We start from the raw sequence: 18,837 nt of genomic DNA, 5'->3' as shown, positions 1-18,837 counted from the left end.
AGTCCCACGAGAAACAGTGGGATCTACTGCCAAGTAAACATGCAGAGGAACTGTTAAGAAGCTGCTTAGTTTCCCCCTTAATCTCTAGATTTCAGGAATGGGAGAGGAGGGCTGGAGCAAGACTGGATTCAAGCCAGATGTTGAGTACCATAGAGGCAGACATTCAACAGAACTCTGGGTTGTCCTAGTACCTCCCACTCTGCTGGGAAGACAGAGAATTGACAGAATCTTGTGAAAGAGTCTTATCCAGCTGTCATCTGCAATTTCTTCAGATGTGCACAGTGGCACACTTTGACTCTGTGAAACTCTCTGTGCTGTTGAAGTTGACAGTTCTCTTGTTCCTAACTGAGCACAGGTTGGGTGGGGTTTATGGAAGAGAGGGGGGGCACGGTGAGTCCTTTCCTCGCCCCCATGATTCTCTTTGGAAATGTGTTGCTAACTGACTTGATTTTGCTGCTTTCTGTAAGTACATTGCAGAAATTGGTAATCGTTCCTTTCAACCAAGACATACTCAAAGTTGACCCACTGAAATAATGGACTTAAAATCTATGGGCTTACTCTCTGAGTGTTGCTTAGTTGGGTACAACCCATAGAGTTCAGCAAATCACAGAATGCCAGAACTGCTTGTGAGACATGGTTTAGACTTTTCCTGCTCATCCCTTGGATTTATTCTCCCTCCCTAGGGATTTGCTGAACCCCACAGCCATCCATGTTCCAGATGAGTTTTGTAGGATGGGAATCTGCTTATTTGATCTGAGAGGCAGTGTGAGTTGAGAAGTGCCTTGCAGATGGTTAGCAACTTTTAACACTCCCAGCATTAATCTTTCAACCTCCATTTCAAAGTTTCCCTGACTTCTTGCATCTCCCCCCTCAAAAAAATACCCAACACCACCGAGTAATTTGTCTTGCGGTGGTTGGCCTTGGAACACAACTCATTCATTTAGATTTTTGTCTCTTCTGCTTTTATCTCTGCTGAGAAAAAATAGGAGTAAACCCACCCAGTGCTTTCCCACAAGGACTTGGAGGTGTGGTTTAAAAAGAACTACAGAGAATGAACTTCTATATGGAGTTCAAAGGAAATCTTAACAACAAGGCCTTTGTTTCAATTTGCATCCTGAACTTTGGTATAAAATACTGTACTTCCTGGCTCTGTAGTTTTGGCGTTGGCCATTTGTCACGTTTAAGTAGATTATGAGCGGAAAGAGAGGAAAAATAAAAGCCTAATAATAAATGAAAACTATTGCACAAACCACTTCAGTAGTGGTTTGCTTGCATAGAACGCTATGAGAACGTGCGTCATTTTCTACAGAAGTCCACAAGAATGTTGAGCTGGTCTAAGCAATATTTGATGTTAAAGGGGTTCTTTGTCCATGTGAAGAATGAGCAAGGATGCTATGCACGGTCCTCTAGTGCTAGTCTGTTCAGAAGGTCCTGGAGGATGCATCTTACCAACCAAGGTCTGAAGTCTTCCTCTTTTGTAGACAAGGCATTAAGGAAATCAGAGGGTGTGGTATAAAGGCAGAGAAAGCTGCAGTTCCTGTCTCTTCAGTTTTCTGGAATCAGCTTGGGGCAAAAGTGTCTCTAGCTCAACCATCTTCTCCCTGTCTGAAGCTCTGGTATGGGGAAGTGCAAAACAAGTGTTTGCTGTCCTAAGGTTACATTCTATGAACCATGTATGTGTCAGATCTGGCAAATATTTTTTTCTCAGCATTTTTTTTTTAACGAGTCTCTTTCGGCAGAAAGGAAGAGAATTAATCAAATTTGACTGCTAAATTTTGGGTTAAAATGTGTGCTTCCTGGAGAGGGGTGGGATCCTGTATCAGTTGAGATTCCTGCATTGCAGGGGGTTGCATTATATGGCCCTTAGGATCCCTTCCAACTTAAAAAGCTAACCTTAAGGGTGATGGGATCGATGCCACTTCAGTTTAAATAGCTTTTGTTTGCATACTGAAGCCATGACTGCCTTAACAAGAAGGCAAGGGAACACATCATTCTGAAGTCTTTCCCCACTGAAACACTACTGCGGTTGGGAGAGCCAAAGCGAGGAGATACCCCCCCCCAAAAAAAGCCTCCATAAGTGTTGGGAGTCTCTCTCTCTCTCTCTGCTTGTTTGACATAAAACTTAACACAGTTCTAGATTCCCCTGGCACTCTGTTGTGAGAGAGTTGTCCACCTTGGCTTTGTGTTACTCAAAAGAAACTGGCTGCATTGCACTTCTATAACCTTTGGGTCTTAGAGAGGAACAGAGCGTGGGGGGTGGTTTTTTTAAAAAATACATTTTGCAAACTCATTGCAAGCCAGGCAGATTTTGTGATGCATGACAGCAGTTGCCTCTTGATGAGCCCAGGGCATATGTGCAATTGCATTTTGCCAGTTTTGTGATTTGGGAAAGCACCCACGGGATCATTAGTATTAGCACATCTCAAACAGAAATGGGCCACTTCCTTACAGCAACAGCACAGAGATTTTCTTGAGAAACACCAGTGCAAGGATTGGCTTGGTTCAGGCTTGTTTTCACTTACATCTCTCTCTTCCTGTTGATCATTTAAAATACAAAAATAACCTCTTACTGTGGATAAAATAGATTTTGGTTGGGACAGAATTTTTATTTCCCTCGAAGCCAATCTGCTGATTGGTTTCTTGGGAGAGAGAGAAGCTGAACGCTCTGGTAGTATTTTGAATGCAAGTTGCTTCCTGTTACTATTCTTAAGAACTGGGTTTGTAACCAGACCAGGTACCCATTTCATATGCTGTTCAAAGCACCACCGATTTCCAGAGCAACATTGTTTTTTGCCCCTGCCCCCCTCCTCCAGTTGTTCACACTAACAAAATCAAAAACTGCAGACACAGGCCCAAGTCTTATAAATACAGTCGGACAGGCAGAGAAGATGGAATTTGGTTGGTTGGCATTCAGCCAGCAAAGCAAACTAACCCTACTGTAGGATTTGCAGCGCTCACACACACAAAAAAGAGGGGGGATTTGGTTTCGGTATCTTTGCAGAGTAACCCATCTGTAGCTGACTGTTTGCATTTTATATACTGTACTCTTGAAAAAGGAAAACACACGAAGCCTTTAGGTCTGGTCCTAGTTGTTGACCCTCAGATGGAGAACTCACAGTGGTGGGGCTTGTTGTGTCCGGTCCTTCTGTTCCAGCAGATGAAGTATCTCAGTTTTTGAAACCCAGATTGTACATTGAGGTCAGGGAATAAAATAAAGGATTCTCACCTCCCTTCCCACTCCTGTCACATTTTGTTGTTCCAGTATAAAACCCTTTCCAAAAACCAAGTGATACTTTTCATGACTAGTCCAGAAGATGTTGTTTCTCTCCCGCTCTCTCCCTCTCTCTTTCTCTCTCTCTCTCTCTCTCTCTCTCTCTCACACACACACACACACACACACACACACACAGAGAGAGAGAGAGAGAGAGAGAGAGTTTAATTATGAAGAATGCAGTGTGGATAAAATTGATTTTGAAATATATTTTTTAAAATGAAGTCACATTTTATATTAAGTCACTTAAAAGACTTGATTGAAAATGAAATCTGAATTGAATAAAAACATAATGAATTCTACACTTATCTTTTGCAACTGAATATAATTAACACCTGCTTTCCTATGCAACAGGACAAAAGTGGAGGAAATGTTTTATTTGTGAGGTCAAGTACTGTAAATATGTTACAACAGGTCTCTTATTGTGCAGCATTATTGCAAACTATAAATATTTATGACTATAACAAAACAGCTTGAGCATTTATTTTCTTTCTCATAGCTTACTAACTTTACGTTAGGGAGTTCTGAGCACTTAGGCCATAGTCCAGTATGGTGTGTGGCCCCTGCATTCTGTCTTTGTTCCCTTGCACATGCCCTTTTCTAAAAGAGAGTGTCCTCTGTTTTTCAGCATCCGTCAAATCCTGAGAGCAGCTTAGTAGGTTTACCAAAAGTAAAGATTTCTTTTTCTCCTATGCACAGTGTGTCTTGGGGATGGGAGGTGCTGATGGAGCAGTAGTAAAGTGAACAGCAGTTGGCAGATGCTACAGTTTTCCTGTGAGTATCTCAATTCAGGCTTCATGCCAAAACATAGTTGAGAATGCTTAACTTGGCAGATATCTAAATGGATGGACCATGATTTGCCGTCAGCCAGAAATCCAGAAACTGGTGTGTGAAGCAGGTTTGCAAACCGCCCTGAGACCTCTGCGTATATAAATTCAAATACAGTGGTACCCCGCAAGACGAACGCCTCACAAGACGGAAAACCCGCTAGACGAAAGGGTTTTCCGTTTTGGAGGCGCTTCTCAAAACGAGTTTCCCTATGGGCTTGTTTCGCAAGACGAAAGCCCATAGGGAAATCTCCGGGGACCTCTTTTAAATGCTAGCGGTGGGGAGCAAAGCCTTTCCCCCCCCCCCCCGGCCTTCAGAAGAGGTCCAGGAAGGCTGGCGGGGGCCGAAAGGCTTTGCTCCCCACCACCAGCATTTTAAAAGCAGTCTGGGATAGCAAGGAAGCGCTTCCCGCTATCCCGGACGGCTTTTGAAGGCAGGAGAGGTCCGCGAAGCCTGGGCGCGCTGATCTCAGCGCGCGCAGGCTTCGGCATGCCGGCAACTCTCCACAAACAGCGGCAGCGCTGCCGCTGCTCGCGGAGAGGTCCGCGAAGCCTGGGCGCGCTGATCTCAGCGCGCGCAGGCTTCGGCATGCCGGCAACTCTCCGCAAGCAGCGGCAGTGCTGCCGCTGCTTGCGGAGAGGTCCGCGAAGCCTTGGCCGGACAGCTTTTGAAGGCAGGCGGGGGGGACAAAGACTTTCGCCCCCCGCCAGCCTTCAGAAGAGGTCCAGGACCTCTTCTGAAGGCGGGCGGGGGGCGAAAGTCTTTGTCCCCCCTGCCTGCCTTCCCAGGGGCTTTTAAATCGCCCCGGACAGCGGAGAAGTCCTCCGCTGTCCCGGGGCGATTTTAAAATGCCGCCCGCCAGCATTTTAAGATCGCCCCGGACAGCGGAGAAGTCCTCCGCTGTCCCGGGGTTTTTTAAAATGCTGGGGGTGGGAAGAAAAGCCCTTGTCCGTCCCCCCCAGCCTTCAGAAGAGGTCGGGGGACAGACTGTCCCCGGACCTGGTCTGAAGTCGGTTTCCCTAGGAACGCATTAATTGATTTTCAATGCATTCCTATGGGAAACCGTGCATCGCAAGACAAAAAACTCGCAAGAAGAAAAAACTTGCGGAACGAATTAATTTCGTCTTGCGAGGCACCACTGTAATAATAATAATAGTTTGGCTGAATTGAGAAGCCATGTTTACCATAGTTCACTGCGCCTCAGAAATGCACACAAACAAACCAAACCCAGCAGCTGCATATATGTCTGGCTTTTCTGCTTTCAAGGACACTTAAGCTGAATCTAAATGTTTGTTTCCAAACAGGAAGTCCTAAATACTTAGTGTAATGTTATCTTAATTCCTGGGTAGCTGATCCAAGCCATATCCAGCCCCCAAGTGACCTGCAATCCACACTGCCCAAATTTGGCTGCATTTTGTCAAGGTTTTAGAGAGGCTTAGGAAACAGAAGGAAGCATGGCCTTCTTTCACCTCAGAGCTGTGCTGGTGTAGGAGGAAACAGTGCTACCTCACCGCTGCTGTGGGAAACAAACATTGCATTATTGTCCCTCCAGGGAAGTACTGGGGCAGGAGGAGACCCTACTACACTGGTGCTGCCCTAGAGAAGCTCCCCTGCCCCCCGGCTCTCTGTGTATGTCTGTTTGCTGGTCTGTTTCCCACCTCACTATGGATGTACATATGCATTTTTCCACCACTTGTCTGTGTCCATCCCCTCTGCAGAATGCATGCATGTGTGAATGTGCATCTGCTTGGGAAATGGGCCCAGGGTGGCATGCCAACCCTCAACATGGTCCTTCAGCCGAAAACCGACAAAACCCCAAAGAGATAGCCACCTCTGCCTTATTGCAAACTTTCATATAATTCCACATTTACCAAAATGACTACCAATCTTGCTCTTGGCTCAATTCAAGTGTGGCAATCTGATGTGCCCGTTGGGACGTTGCATCTATGGCATACAATGCTTAGCATTTCCCAACTTGACTGCTTTACTTGGTGGTGGGCAACTCCAAGAGCCTCCATTTGTGCAGATTCAGCGCAACTCCATAAAACCCCCAAATTTGTCAGAAGTGCAGGATTCAAATATAATGATTAGAGATGGGCTATCAGGGCCATGGTTTTCCCAGCTATGGTTTTCCCAGTAGTGATGTATGGAAGTGAGAGCTGGACCATAAAGAAGGCTGATCGCTGAAGAATTGATGCTTTTGAATTATGGTGCTGGAGGAGACTTTTGAGAGTCCCATGGACTGCAAGAAGATCAAACGTATCCATTCTTAAGGAAATCAGCCCTGAGTGCTCACTGGAAGGACAGATCATGAAGCTGAGGCTCTAATACTTTGGCCACCTCATGAGAAGAGAAGACTCCCTGGAAAAGACCCTGATGTTGGGAAAGATTGAGGGCACAAGGAGAAGGGGACGACAGAGGACGAGATGGTTGGATAGTGTTCTCGAAGCTACAAACATGAGTTTGACCAAACTGCGGGAGGCAGTGGAAGACAGGAGTGCCTGGCGTGCTCTGGTCCATGGGGTCACGAAGAGTTGGACACGACTAAATGGCTAAACAACAACAACATATCAGGGCCATTGTGCACTCAGTAGCTTCATGGTGGCCTACAGCCTGTTTGTTTTGTCTGCTTCCCCCTCCTATTTCTGTGTCTGCTGAAGGCATTCCAGTGTAGATAAGCAGAGGGCAAGGCCATTCTTTCTCTAGCATGCGCTGGCTCTGCTCTTGCGTTCGTTGTGCGCCCCTTGAAATTCCATGGCGCCCAGCCTCCTATACTAATCCCTTTTCCTATCTGCCGTCTTTAAGAGGCAATAAGGAGCTTGACTGCCTTGTGCCAAACAGAGTGGCACAGCTGCCACCAACTTACTTGATTGTCTTTGGAAGCTGTGCCCAACAAGAAGTTCATGCTACTCAGTTATCAGTGCAAGTGTGCTGTAAATGTGCAGGAAATATATTTTCATCTCTTTGTCATAAAAAGAAAACTAAGTGTATTATCTCTTTTGTATAGAATATGCAACCAAAATGTTTTGGGGTTTTTTTTAATGAAACTTCACTGGTTTTACCATCAATTGCTGGTTTTGCAGTCCATTTGCCACTCCCTGAGATATTTGACCAGTGAGGCTAACAGGAGCAGGCCTTGGTTAGAGCCTGGAGGCATGTCTTACTCTAAACATCAGTCTGTTTGCTTATTGCCACTGGCTCAAAATTACCATAATCACCCTAGGCTAATATCCGAAGGGTTAATATTTGCTTTTGCTTCCCAGAAGAGCTGATCTGTGCAAAGTGTGCAATGAGATGAGGGAAACATTTGTACTCTGCTATCTTGGTGACAAACACCCGAGGGTTGTCAAAGTAATGATGGCTTTCCCAATTGGGATGAGATTGAATAAAGAAAGATTCATTCATGCTGATCTTTCTGTTGCTGTTCTAGGTGCTGTATGACTTTACATTTTATTTTTATTGCTGCTTTTATTTCTTATTTCTTACATCATTCAAAGCAGAGAGTCACCCAAAGATTCTTTTTTAGAGTGGATGAGCAGAAACTCACTGGTGAGGACAGGATTTCTCTTTCCTTTCTACATCAGGCAAATGTTTTAATGTTCCAATTAGAAGCAGCCTCTTAAAATGACCATGTAAAGTTGGAGACTGTATGTTCCTTTCATAGGCACTTTTCGTAACACCACAGGCTTTGAGTTGTTTTATCTTGATGTGTATCGTGTCTCTCCTCAGAGGTCTAGGAAAATAGCAGTGCTGTTAATCAAACATAACGATAAAAAATTGAATAAATGTCATTAAAATTGTATACATCTAATCCACTTATTTTTGACATCTTTATCCTGCCTTTCTTTCTGAAGGGCAGCTAGCAAAAGATGCAAAATACCAAAGTACAAAATGATGGTCGTAACAATGGAGAAAAATGGTTCCATAATGGCTTATCAGTGAAAGCCAAAAGCCAAGCCAGACAAAAACAACTTGAAGTGCTTCTAGAAAGTTATCCTCTGTGAGAAAAGGAATTCCACAGCTGGGAAGCATCTTCTGAGAGGGCCTTGTATGTGAAGCTTCATCATTTGATCACGCTACACAGAATAAGGTAGCAGCCTTTGGTTGCTCTTGGCAAGTGCACTAGACTACAATAGGTGAGGTCATCTGCTAACAGTATTGGGCCCAAGCTGTTTAGGACAGGTGCCAGTCTTTTATTGCCCATGCTGGCTGATGAATAGTTTCAGATCCCTATTTAAGGTGTTGGTTTTCACCTAGAAAGCCCTACATGACCTTACATCTAATGGATCACCTCTTCCCAGATGTACCTACTAATACCTTCAGATCACCTGTGAAGGCTCTTCTCTGTATACAGTAGCTCCTCAATCTGAAGGGTGGCCACAATAGTGGGTGGCTGAAAGACGGCCTTTTTGTTGGTCCTTCCTTGATCTCATATGCACTATACTTTTAAAGCAGTATCATACCAATTTAAACAGGGTTCTGAGAGTGTTTAGGAAACCCCTCACGGCTGGGACTGGTAGGTCTGTGAGGGAAAGGGGGTCACCTAACAACTCTCAGCATCCTTAACAAAATATAATTCCCAGGATTCTTATGGAATGCTCTCTCTATGGAAACTTGCCTAGCAACCAGGTTGTTGCCTTTTTTGGTGCCCTGCTAGGACTTCTTTGTTCTCCCAGGCTTTTGACAATTCTGTAGTATCCATGTGAATATTTGATAGCTGTTTCAGTTCTGTGCTGAAAAAACTAAACTGGCAAGAAAACACCATCATCCAAGTGATCACTAGTTTACCATTTCAACAGACTTGCCCATCAGTGAGCAATCAGAGACACAGCACTGACTGGATGTCAATATCAAGAGTCAATGTCTTAAGCAAAGATACTTATCTTAATTCATTTGCAAAGTGGAAACAGCAGCACTTCCTCTGTATTGTCTGGGCTGTAAACAGGTTGCAAATACATTGTACAGCACTTAGGAGTGCCCTGATTTTGCTCAGGGCTTCTGAGCATGGCCATCATGTAATCAGATCTTGAAAAGAAAACATTTGCAAACTTTCAAAAAGCCCGTGAAGACCTAGACGCTTTGAATGCTCCTTATTTTGGTTTAAGATATTGACTCTTGATATTGACTTCCAGCCAGTGCTCATTCCCTCTTGATTTTAGAAACTTAACTGCGGTTTTGCATGAACAACCCAGATTTTAGGTTCCCGTATTGACTTTGGACCAGCTAATAATATTGAACTGCCTAAATCAAGGGAACACAATTTGCATGTTGATAGGAAACAGTTGCAAAATTGTGCAGAGAATTATCGCAAGTCAGCTCAGCCAATGGTCAGGGATGATGGGAGTTGTAGTCCAAGAACACCTGGGGACCCAAGTTTGAAGAAGACTGTAGGTGATCCCTTTAATTGGAGATGCTGGGTATTGAATGTGGAAACTTTTGCATGTGCTTATGATGGTCTGTCACTGTAAAGGAGAAGGATCTTGCTGTTATCTGAATGTCGAGGTAGTAGCTAAGTTTGGTATGGAAAGATATATCTACACTGTTTTCTCCCCTCTAATTTTTTCCTCCTTTATGGTGCCTTGGGCTTCTGTTTGTCAGCTTCTAAACAACAGAATAAATGGGTGATTTTAAAGCTATTTCACAGTTGCCCTTACAAGTTTGTGAGTAGCTGTACTGAAATTGATCAGATTCTTGTTAATTTTACTTTGTTTTGGGAAATCTGTTTGGTGGAGCTGCAATTTTGTTATGGTTGCCAGTGTAATCTCAGGCCTTGTTGTGAGCAGAAATCAATTTCATGAAATTTCATGACGGGGGTTAAAGGCTCCCAGGCAGTGGAAGTGATTGCAACATCAAGGTGCAGCAACAATCGGCCTGCGGTTGATAACAGCGCACCAGACTCCGTAAATAAATGCCATGGCACAACAACAGCCATTAGTTCAAATCTTGAACTTGGCCTGGGAGACGTTGTTTGGAACAATTTAAGCTTGGCTTTCCTGTTTGAATATTTGTGCATTATACATAATTATCCCACCTTCCGCTCTCCATGAACCCAAGGCTGCATGCGATAAAATAAAATAGCATCCTGTTTCTCAAAATGCAACTGTTTAAATGAGAACAGCTTTTAAAAACACCAGCCAGCACAAAAAAGTACTAATAACAGGATCTTGAAGCTGTGAACAGCCCAGAGACCACACACCTTAAGAAACCGGACCCTAGTAATTATGTTATTGGATGTAATTGTGCACATTTGCATAGGGCTTATGCTAGCATTCGGTTATTATAGCTTGGCCTTTACATGACTCCGTTTTCTCTCTACACCTCTCTTTTAAACCCTGCTGCAAATTATTGTGGCAAAGTGGAAGCACTGAGCACCCTTGGAGAGGAGGTGGGGAGAGATATTCTTAATCTCCTTGTCTGGCTCCTCATTGGACCATTAAAGGCATAAGAGCTTGAAGCCTCAAGTATGATACACTGCAAAGTTTTCCTGCACCATCCCCATTGAAATGAGTGATAGAGGGGCAGCTATGTTACTCTGCTGCTGTAAGACCAACAAAGAGTCCCGTGGCACCTTAAAGGCTCACACATTTTATTGTGGTTTTAGCTTTCATGGGCCAGAGCCCCACTGGGTTATAAATTCCAGGACTCCTTGGAATTTCTCTTTAAATGAATAGGAGCTAACCAAGGGAACTGCCACAATGAAGAATATGGGGCAGAAGGATTTTCTTCCACAGTAGCAAGAGTACACTGGGCAACAGGTTAGGCATTTAATCTTTCCTTAAACTTGTGTAGAATTTGGAGGGCAAGCATCTTTGCATTTTTCAGCGTTTCCACTTCCAGTTGGTGGGTGTCGTTTTCAGGCTCAGCTTAAACGGTTTATTAATAAGAGTTGCTAAAAATCTCAGCTGGTTATTTTAGGAATGATGTGTAGGAAACAGTGTGTCTCAATTTGTTCCTTCTTAAAATAAGATGTGTGTGTGTGTGTGTGTGTGTGTGTGTGTGTGTGTGTGAAGCTGGGTTGGAGAGAGATTTGGGGGAAGGAAATGCCTTGAAATCTGAAGGAAGCAAGAAAAGAGGGAGAAGTTGTTTTGAGTTGATAATGTGGGGACCTTCTTCCATCCTTTGCACCAGATGTTCCCAGACCTGGGGTAATGTGGAAGCAACTAATGTCTCTTCAGCTATTTTTCTTAGCAACTGTTACCAGGAAGGCCTGAACAATTTAAGAGGAATTGCAAGGACTTTAAATCATAACATTTAAGGCAACTCGTAGAAGTGCAGTCAAAATACCATTAGCTGTTCGAACGGAGAAGATGGGAGCCAGAAGAGGAAGTCGGTGGACCAGAGCCATAATTGCTCCAAGATAAATTTCAAGATCAGGCTCTGAGATGACATTCCTCAAATAAAATCAAGCGTGACTCATGTTTGTTCGGATTAAGAGTAACACCAAATACATGAGACTATATTGACAAATATCCCAGATTTTTTGGGCTGGATTTTTGAAAACTATTTTGCAAGCCTCCTGGGGGAAAGCCTGTGCAAACATGCTTAAGTGGGGAAAACATGATAAGAAGATCCAAGTTATATCAAAAGTTTATACAGATCTTAAAATGTCAGGCTAAAAAAAACCCCCAATGTTTCCCCACCACCACCTTAAAGTTGGTTCTTATTTCAAGTGTGCTTTCAGCTTTTCTTGTCAGGTTTAAGGAATACTTTGGGGCAATTTCATTCTCTTCTTTTTCAGAAATATCCACCCCCCGCCCTGCCCCGGAAGCATTTATTTCTTCCCGGATCTGATTCTCCTGATCAGCTGCACAAAACTTCATATCACTAGCCACCATTTTAAGCTTGTCAATGTGTGTCTTGTGTTCTAACCTCAGATTCATGGCCCCGTTAGCTGTTTTTAAAATGTCTGTTCTTTTGTGAGGAGAGAGAGTCGGGGTTTTCTTCTAAAGGTTGCAGGGCTGCGGCCTAATCAACCAGCAGTGCTTTCTAATTTTCATTATGTATTCTTCAGAATCATAGTCCTCTCCCTGCAGTGCTGTCATTACCTGCTGCGTGCCATGTCAGTTTCACCTGCTGGCCAGGTCAGTCTCTTCCAATAGAGATTCATCAGGTGACATGTGCATGTGTGTGTATGTGTAATACTGTTTGCTGAAAACTTTCCTATGTCACCAGGCTTACAATAAAAGGAAAAAAAAATTCTTTCACGGTTAGTCTGTGATTCTGGTTTTCACATGGTTTTTACTGAAATCTGACCTATAAGTAGGGTTGCCATATTTCAAAAAGAAAAAGCAGGACACCCCAAAGGTTGTTGAGCTTTTTTAAACAATAAAATTAAATAATGTGTGAAATAACCCTCAAGTGTTTCCTTGTGTCCTGTCCTGTACAGTCCACCCTGGCATCATGGTACCTCCAGATCTTTGTGCAGAATATCTTTCTACTCTTCCCTTCTCCTCCCAGTGCTGTTAGTGTCACTGGCAAAGGGAAACGATAATGCTATGTACCTTTTGGAAACAACAACAATATTCAATATTTTGTAGAATCTTGCCTGATTCTGTATGCTTTCAAAACAACCTCGTCTTTTTTTTCGTTTCCAGAGGGAAGGAAACCTTTTTTCATCATTAACATCCACTCTGAACCTATATTCAGTACCTTATTAGGAACTAGGCTTTAATGTTATGGAATTTAAATAACAACATATTTTGGAAGTTTCCCTCAAGATCAAGAGAGGTGAAATACAATAAGGGGAAATGCAATTAGGCCTTCGTTTCTTGTTTTAACATCTCGGGAAATATGGCTTATCTTCTTCCTCAATATTGTTGGCACTGTTAATGAAAGGGCCTTCAACAGAGGGAGAAAAACGAGAGCGTTCTTTGCACGATGATTACTTTCCCAAGCATGGAGAAAACTTTTTCAAAGCGTCTGATTACATTTCAGTCTTTGCTTATTCTCTGACCCCTCCTGGCTGTCTTCATCACAGACCCCCCCAGTTAAGGGTGTTTTGAGACAAGCTTGCTCTGTGAGCAGTTCTTCTTTTGAAAACTTGCTATGAAATCTTTGGTGTTCAGCTGATTTTGCCAATATGGTGACCACCTTTCAAAGCCGGTTCCATGTAGATGAACATGCATAAATGGGATAAGTGGTGGCCCACAAATATTGCTTAACTCATCTGCCAGCCTCTTTTATGCTCCTTCAAAGCAAGTTCAGGGAAAGCCTTCTCAGTGGTGGCACCCTAGCTTTGGAATTCTCTTCCCTCTGAGATACAGGTGGCACAGACTTGACTGGGTTCTCTTCATCAGCTGGAGTGCTGGGCTTGGACTTGAGGGCCAGAGTGGATATCATCTATCTACTTATTTTCTTAAGTGACTGTGTTGTGTATGCAGTTCTGTTTTTAATCGTAACCTCCTGCGGAATTACAGGTACATTTGCAATGAAGAGTGGATAGGAAATATGATAATTAACCACTTCCCCCATCTTTCTCCAAGTCCTCTGGCACCTACAGGCAGCTTGGGAGAAAGGAAGGCATTTCCCTGACTTTATGCTGGGACTATAGAGAAATGAATAAGCAGGGAGAGAGCGCCCTGCAGATGCTTCACCAACAACACCCTTTGACCCTACCTCTTTGGCTGCTCTCCAGGGCAGAGACACAAGAAATAGATTGGCTGGTTGACATTCTCTTGCTCACTGAGATTTGGATAAGACAAGAAACAGTACACGACAACTCCTGCTGTTTTCCATCTTCTCCAAAGGGCAAATCAAGTGAGAGCTCAGGAGATGGAATTTATGCTTCCTTGATTGTCCTTCTCACCAGGGGAACACTTGGAGAGTTGGTGAGTGGATTTGTGGATGCCTGCTGATAACTGGTTTTCAGATATGGCAAGTATATGCTGCACCTTGTGAACTGTAAGGGCTGTCATTTTCACCCAATATCATTGGGTGAAACACATTAAACGTTGCACCAGTTTATGCTCTGTGTGGATGATGGCTCACTGAATTATCCAGAATTAGCCTACTTTGGGACCTGGTCTTCCAGAAGTCTACATCACTGTGCAGTACAAATTGGAAATATCCCAGTAGATGGTGCTCAAGAATGTGTGTCATTGTTTATTGGCTCTGTGTGACTATTAACATTTGTTGCCTGTACACAGGCATTCATTCATGCATGATCGTTATGTACAGAACAGTATGAATGCAGGTGCTTCTGTCATCAAATCACTGAGCTAAACTATCATGTTCTGGGAGAAAACTTTTGCTGCTGGGAGCTTGGCCAGCAAATGGGAGCATGCCCAGATGCATGTCTGGGAGATCCATTCCATTTGTTGGTTCAAGAGGCAGCTAGTTACTACGGTCAGGAAGATGAGCGGGGGACCAATAACCAGGAAGGTAAGTAGTACAGCAGAACCACAAGCACAGGCAAGGCGGGAATTGAGATGAGAGGAACATGGTGGGGCAGCTGGAATAGGGAACAGGGGAGTCCTAATGAGGACAGATGGACATAAACACAGTGCAGCAGGGGATTGGGCCTGACCCAAACCCTTCGAGGCTGTGAGGCTGATTGGGGAGTCAGCCAATTAGGTTTCAGAAAGGGCAACTCTCCTGTTTCCTTACTGAATGTTCTAGCCAGATCTCAGGGCAGTTAGCCTTAGGTGAAAGCAAAGCTACAAGTATCCAGTAAAACATAGCCAGCCATCAATGTTTTAAAAATAGGCTGCTAGGGGATTTCTGTGTTAACACAGATAACCTTTTTTTAATAGGTGTGATTGCTATTGAGACAGAGCCATGATTGCAATGTCTGCTAGGTAGAACATGTATAGCAGCTCACATTCTGGGCATAGATTTTGGTACTGGACAAAATAGGGGGTGATCTTTGAGTGGGAGTCCATAGATCACCACTTTGATGAAACTGGAGTTAAAGCTGTAATCCAAGGGTTGCCAACCTGGTGCTGTCCAGATGTTGTGGACTATTGGCAATGTTTGCTGGGACTGAAGGCCACTACAGTCCATAGGAGGGCAGCAGGCTGTCTGCTCCTTAGATGACATCTACAAGGGTGGAAGGCCAGTTAGAAAGGTCCATTCCTGAAGACTAATAAATGTGGATGAGATCCAGAGGCCTTACAGGAATATTTGTCTGACTCTCTCTGCTATTCTGTCACAGGACTAGAAGAAAATGGGGAGCCTGTTGTGCAGTTGACACAATAGTTCATAGAATCCCTCTAGTAACAGCACAGACACCTTCTTGCTTTACTGGGAAGCTAGAGTCAGTTATGAATAACACATGATTTAGAAATAATTTGAAGACTTCTTCTTTGGTAGCAGTGGAAAGAAACGTTCTTCTTTCTCTCACCACTGTTCCCATGCATCCTCATTCTGCAGAGCTTTTCTTAGTAGTGAGAAGGCCAAAAGTTGCCCATCCCTGGTATAAAGGACTGATGCCAGCTGTCCTTAAAGAGGCAGTGGTCAAACTGTTGTTATTGAAGCCTTCCCTTGAAACCAGGTGTCTGCAATCTGGATGCCAGTTTTTAATGGCCTATCTTCACCTAGGTGATTGAGCAGGTGGTTGCTTATGAGCTCCAGGTGCTCTTGGACAAAGAGCTTGGTTCCAACCAGGATTTGAGCTGGACACTGCCTTGGTCTGCACACAGCCACTGCCAAGGGACAGAGGGTGTAGCCCTGTTGATGATCTCTCAATGCTGTCCACCACAGCATCCTTCTGAAACACTTAAATAGGTCAGTAGTAAGAGGTACTGCTTTGCAGTAGCTTTGTTTCTATGTCGGCTGAAGTTTCCAGAGAATGGTGCTGAAGACAACCCTTATTTTACCAGCAGGAATTGTCCTGTGAGGTTCCTCAGGGTTATATATTGTCTCCCCTTATTATTAACATCTACATGAAATTGTTGGGAGAGGTTATTCAAGGGTGCAGAGCACGGTGCCCTCAGTAAGCTGGTAACACATTGCCGTATTTCTCCTTTCCTTTTTGCAGTGTGACAAGAGTCTTCCGCGAATGACTGCTTGAGATCAATAATGGACTAGATGAGGGTGAATAAATTGAAACATAATCCTGACAAGATTGATTATTGTGGGTGGGCCCAGTGGTATTGATGGGGTCAGACTCCTTCTTGGGGAACAAGCTTATAGCTCAGAAGTTCTTAGACACCCAGTGCCAAGGGTAGTTTGAGTGTGTGGGGGGGGGGAGTGTTTGCTGTGTTCAGCCACCCAGCTTTTTGCTGTTCCACTTTCTGTAGGCTGAAAACTTGTCTACTGTTGTGTATGCCCTGTTGATTATTTTTTACCTGACTATTGTAATGTGCAATATGTGGGACTGCCCTTGAAACTGTAAAATATGGCAATGCAGCTGTTAGCTGAAACAAACCAGGTCTTTGGACCTGCACTGGCTACAGGTTTGACTACCTACCAATTACAAGGTGCTGATTTTGACTCTGAAGCCTTAAATGGCCTGGGTCTTGGCTCTCTTACAGAGCACATTTTCCTAAATGAACCTCTGTATGAATTAAGACCAGCAGTGAAGATAGGTAGCAGGAGGGTTCTTCTCAGTAGGGACCCTGTAGTATGAGTCTCTCCGTAGAGCAGAGCTTTCCAAACTTTTCAAGTTGGTAACACACTTTTTAGAAAGGCATTATTTCGCGACACAGTAATTGGGTTTTACTAGCAAATCAGAGGTTAAACTAACCCCTTTGCAGCCCCGAAAGGAGCGCTGGGAGTGTTCGTGTGACACACCTACACACTAACGTGTCACAACACACAGTTTGGAAAGCTCTGCCTTAGAGAGGTGCATCAGGCTATTTTTGCCAAGTTTAGGAGATTAATTTTCTTTTTCTTTTTTAAAGGTGATTTCTTTGTCAGACTTTTATGGTTTTTATTTCACTTTGCCTTCTATCTCAAAGTTGCTGCTTTTTTCCAGATCACATTAGGTTTTAAGTTGTTTTGATAGGGTTTTAATTTTTTTGCCTTAATTTTCTTGTGCCAAGGACTGCTCTTGGTGGAAAGGTAACCTATCAATTTAGATTTAATAATTAAATTCCCAGATTTAGGTCTTAGTGAGCCTCTGGGGGAAGTTTGGCAACAAAGGGGAGGTGGAACCACCAAGAGTCCTCTGTGGGTCTCAGCTGTCATGTGTATGGCTCGTGCTATTAAGAGGCTGCTCTTGACTGACTGGGGAGAGGCAGTCATTAGGTGTATTAAGCTTCAGCCATTTGGGGCTTTTCTAGGCAAAATTCGAAGGCAGCTTCGTGGAAGAGTGCATTATATTGGTCTAACCTTGAGCTCCTTGGCAGTTGCTATTGTTGAATCAGTGAGAAAAAGGGTTGTGGGCTTCCCACCGATTGGAAGATAGCACTCAGTACCATTTGTGGCCTAGAGCAGGGTTAGTCCCAAAGTTCCGTCAGCCTCAGCCAGCATGGGCAATGGTCAGGGAAAGTGGATATTATATAGTCCAACAATATCTGGAGGCACTATGTTGCCTATCTCAGGTCTAGAAAATAGCAAGAGTTGTCAATTACCTCAAACCTGAATGCCCAAGGGAACTGAATGCTCTCAGTGACAGTGAGCACTATTACTTCAGTACTGCCTGGATTCAATTCCATGCAAACGCTCAGTCCCACCATGGCCAGATGCACAAGGTGTAAAACCAAGGCAAAGTGAAAAGAATGAAAGCCTGAATATTATCCACATATTGAGAGCGCCATACTTCATTAGCTTTATCCAAGAAGGCCCTGTTAAAAGTGGGTGGAGTCTGTGTCTGAGGACCAGTCTGTGTCTGAGGACCAATCTTATAAATGCCCATCGGATCTCATCATTGTCACAAGAGTGTATATGTGTGTGTGTATAGATATATCTGTATCTGTTGGTGATTAATGGTATCAAATGTAAGAACTGACTAGCTTTAATGGTGATCCTGTGGAAGATGTTAGGGAGTAGGGTGGTATCTGATGGTTTGGGAATTAGTGCTCAATCACTTTTAGTGTTCACTTTATAGAGTTTTATTCCTTTATGCAAAGTTTTGCATTTTATGTTTTGAGGGGGGGAAACAAGTAATATCAAAAGCAGTATTGTGATGATTTGGAAGATGAGAAGTAATTGTGACTTCCTTCACGTCTTGGGATGGGCTCTTGCGTCTGCATGCAGAACTTAAGGCTCTGGTTTTTGCTCCCAGGGCATCCGGTAGCCAGCTACTGAATGCTGCATGGAATGCTTTGGTGCTTTCAACCGCCTCCACCCTCTGCAGAAGAGCATGGAGGAGGAGAAGAATCAAGCCTTAAGTAGAAAGAAAAACAAACCATTATTGTTTTAATCACAGCAGCAGAGAGGTCATAAATCTGGAAGGCAGGTAAGCAGTTGTAGGAAATGCACATGGGTGCAAAAGGGTTAGATTTTGCTCTAATGATATTTTAGATGCTCAGTGACCCTGGTAAAGCTAAACTTTCACTGAGTGAGTAGCACAGATAGAAAAGCCTATGCAAAAAGCAGATAACCACTGGTGAAAGTTACTTGAGCAAAAGAAACCTCCCCAGAAACCTTGCCCGCACTATTTTCCGTTCTTCTCACAAGTTCTCCGTTCCCCATAATAAACTTCCTAAGATCTCGATAATTTAAAGTGTGGTGCCTGGGGTTCATGTGTATTAATGTGGGGAGGGGGATGTTTCTGTCTCTCCTCAGTGATGTCAAGGGAGCTTTTATGTTTGGAAGCAGACATGGTCAGAAGCGATATTGTTTCTTCTTCTTTT

At 43.7% G+C, this 18,837-nt stretch overlaps 1 protein-coding gene and 1 long non-coding RNA gene across 3 annotated transcripts in view; one reads left to right on the top strand and one right to left on the bottom strand.

Moving 5' to 3' along the window:
• The window catches only part of HS6ST1 (heparan sulfate 6-O-sulfotransferase 1), a 184,886-nt gene that overhangs the window by 16,085 nt on the left and 149,964 nt on the right, over positions 1–18,837 (top strand). The window lies entirely within an intron of this gene.
• LOC308478625 lies at positions 7,512–8,904 on the bottom strand. Of its 2 annotated transcripts, none has more exons than XR_013987196.1 (2): positions 8,417–8,904; positions 7,512–7,849 (listed from the first exon to the last, which is right to left on the bottom strand). It is a non-coding gene; the product is annotated as an uncharacterized lncRNA (long non-coding RNA). The 2 variants fall into 2 exon arrangements; XR_013987197.1 differs by having other exon boundaries at positions 8,428–8,904.

The sequence above is a fragment of the Podarcis pityusensis genome (assembly GCF_964106645.2).
Source record: "Podarcis pityusensis genome assembly, chromosome: 5".
NCBI classification, from domain to species: Eukaryota; Metazoa; Chordata; class Lepidosauria; order Squamata; family Lacertidae; genus Podarcis; species Podarcis pityusensis.
This window is presented reverse-complemented; position numbering and strand designations above follow the sequence as displayed.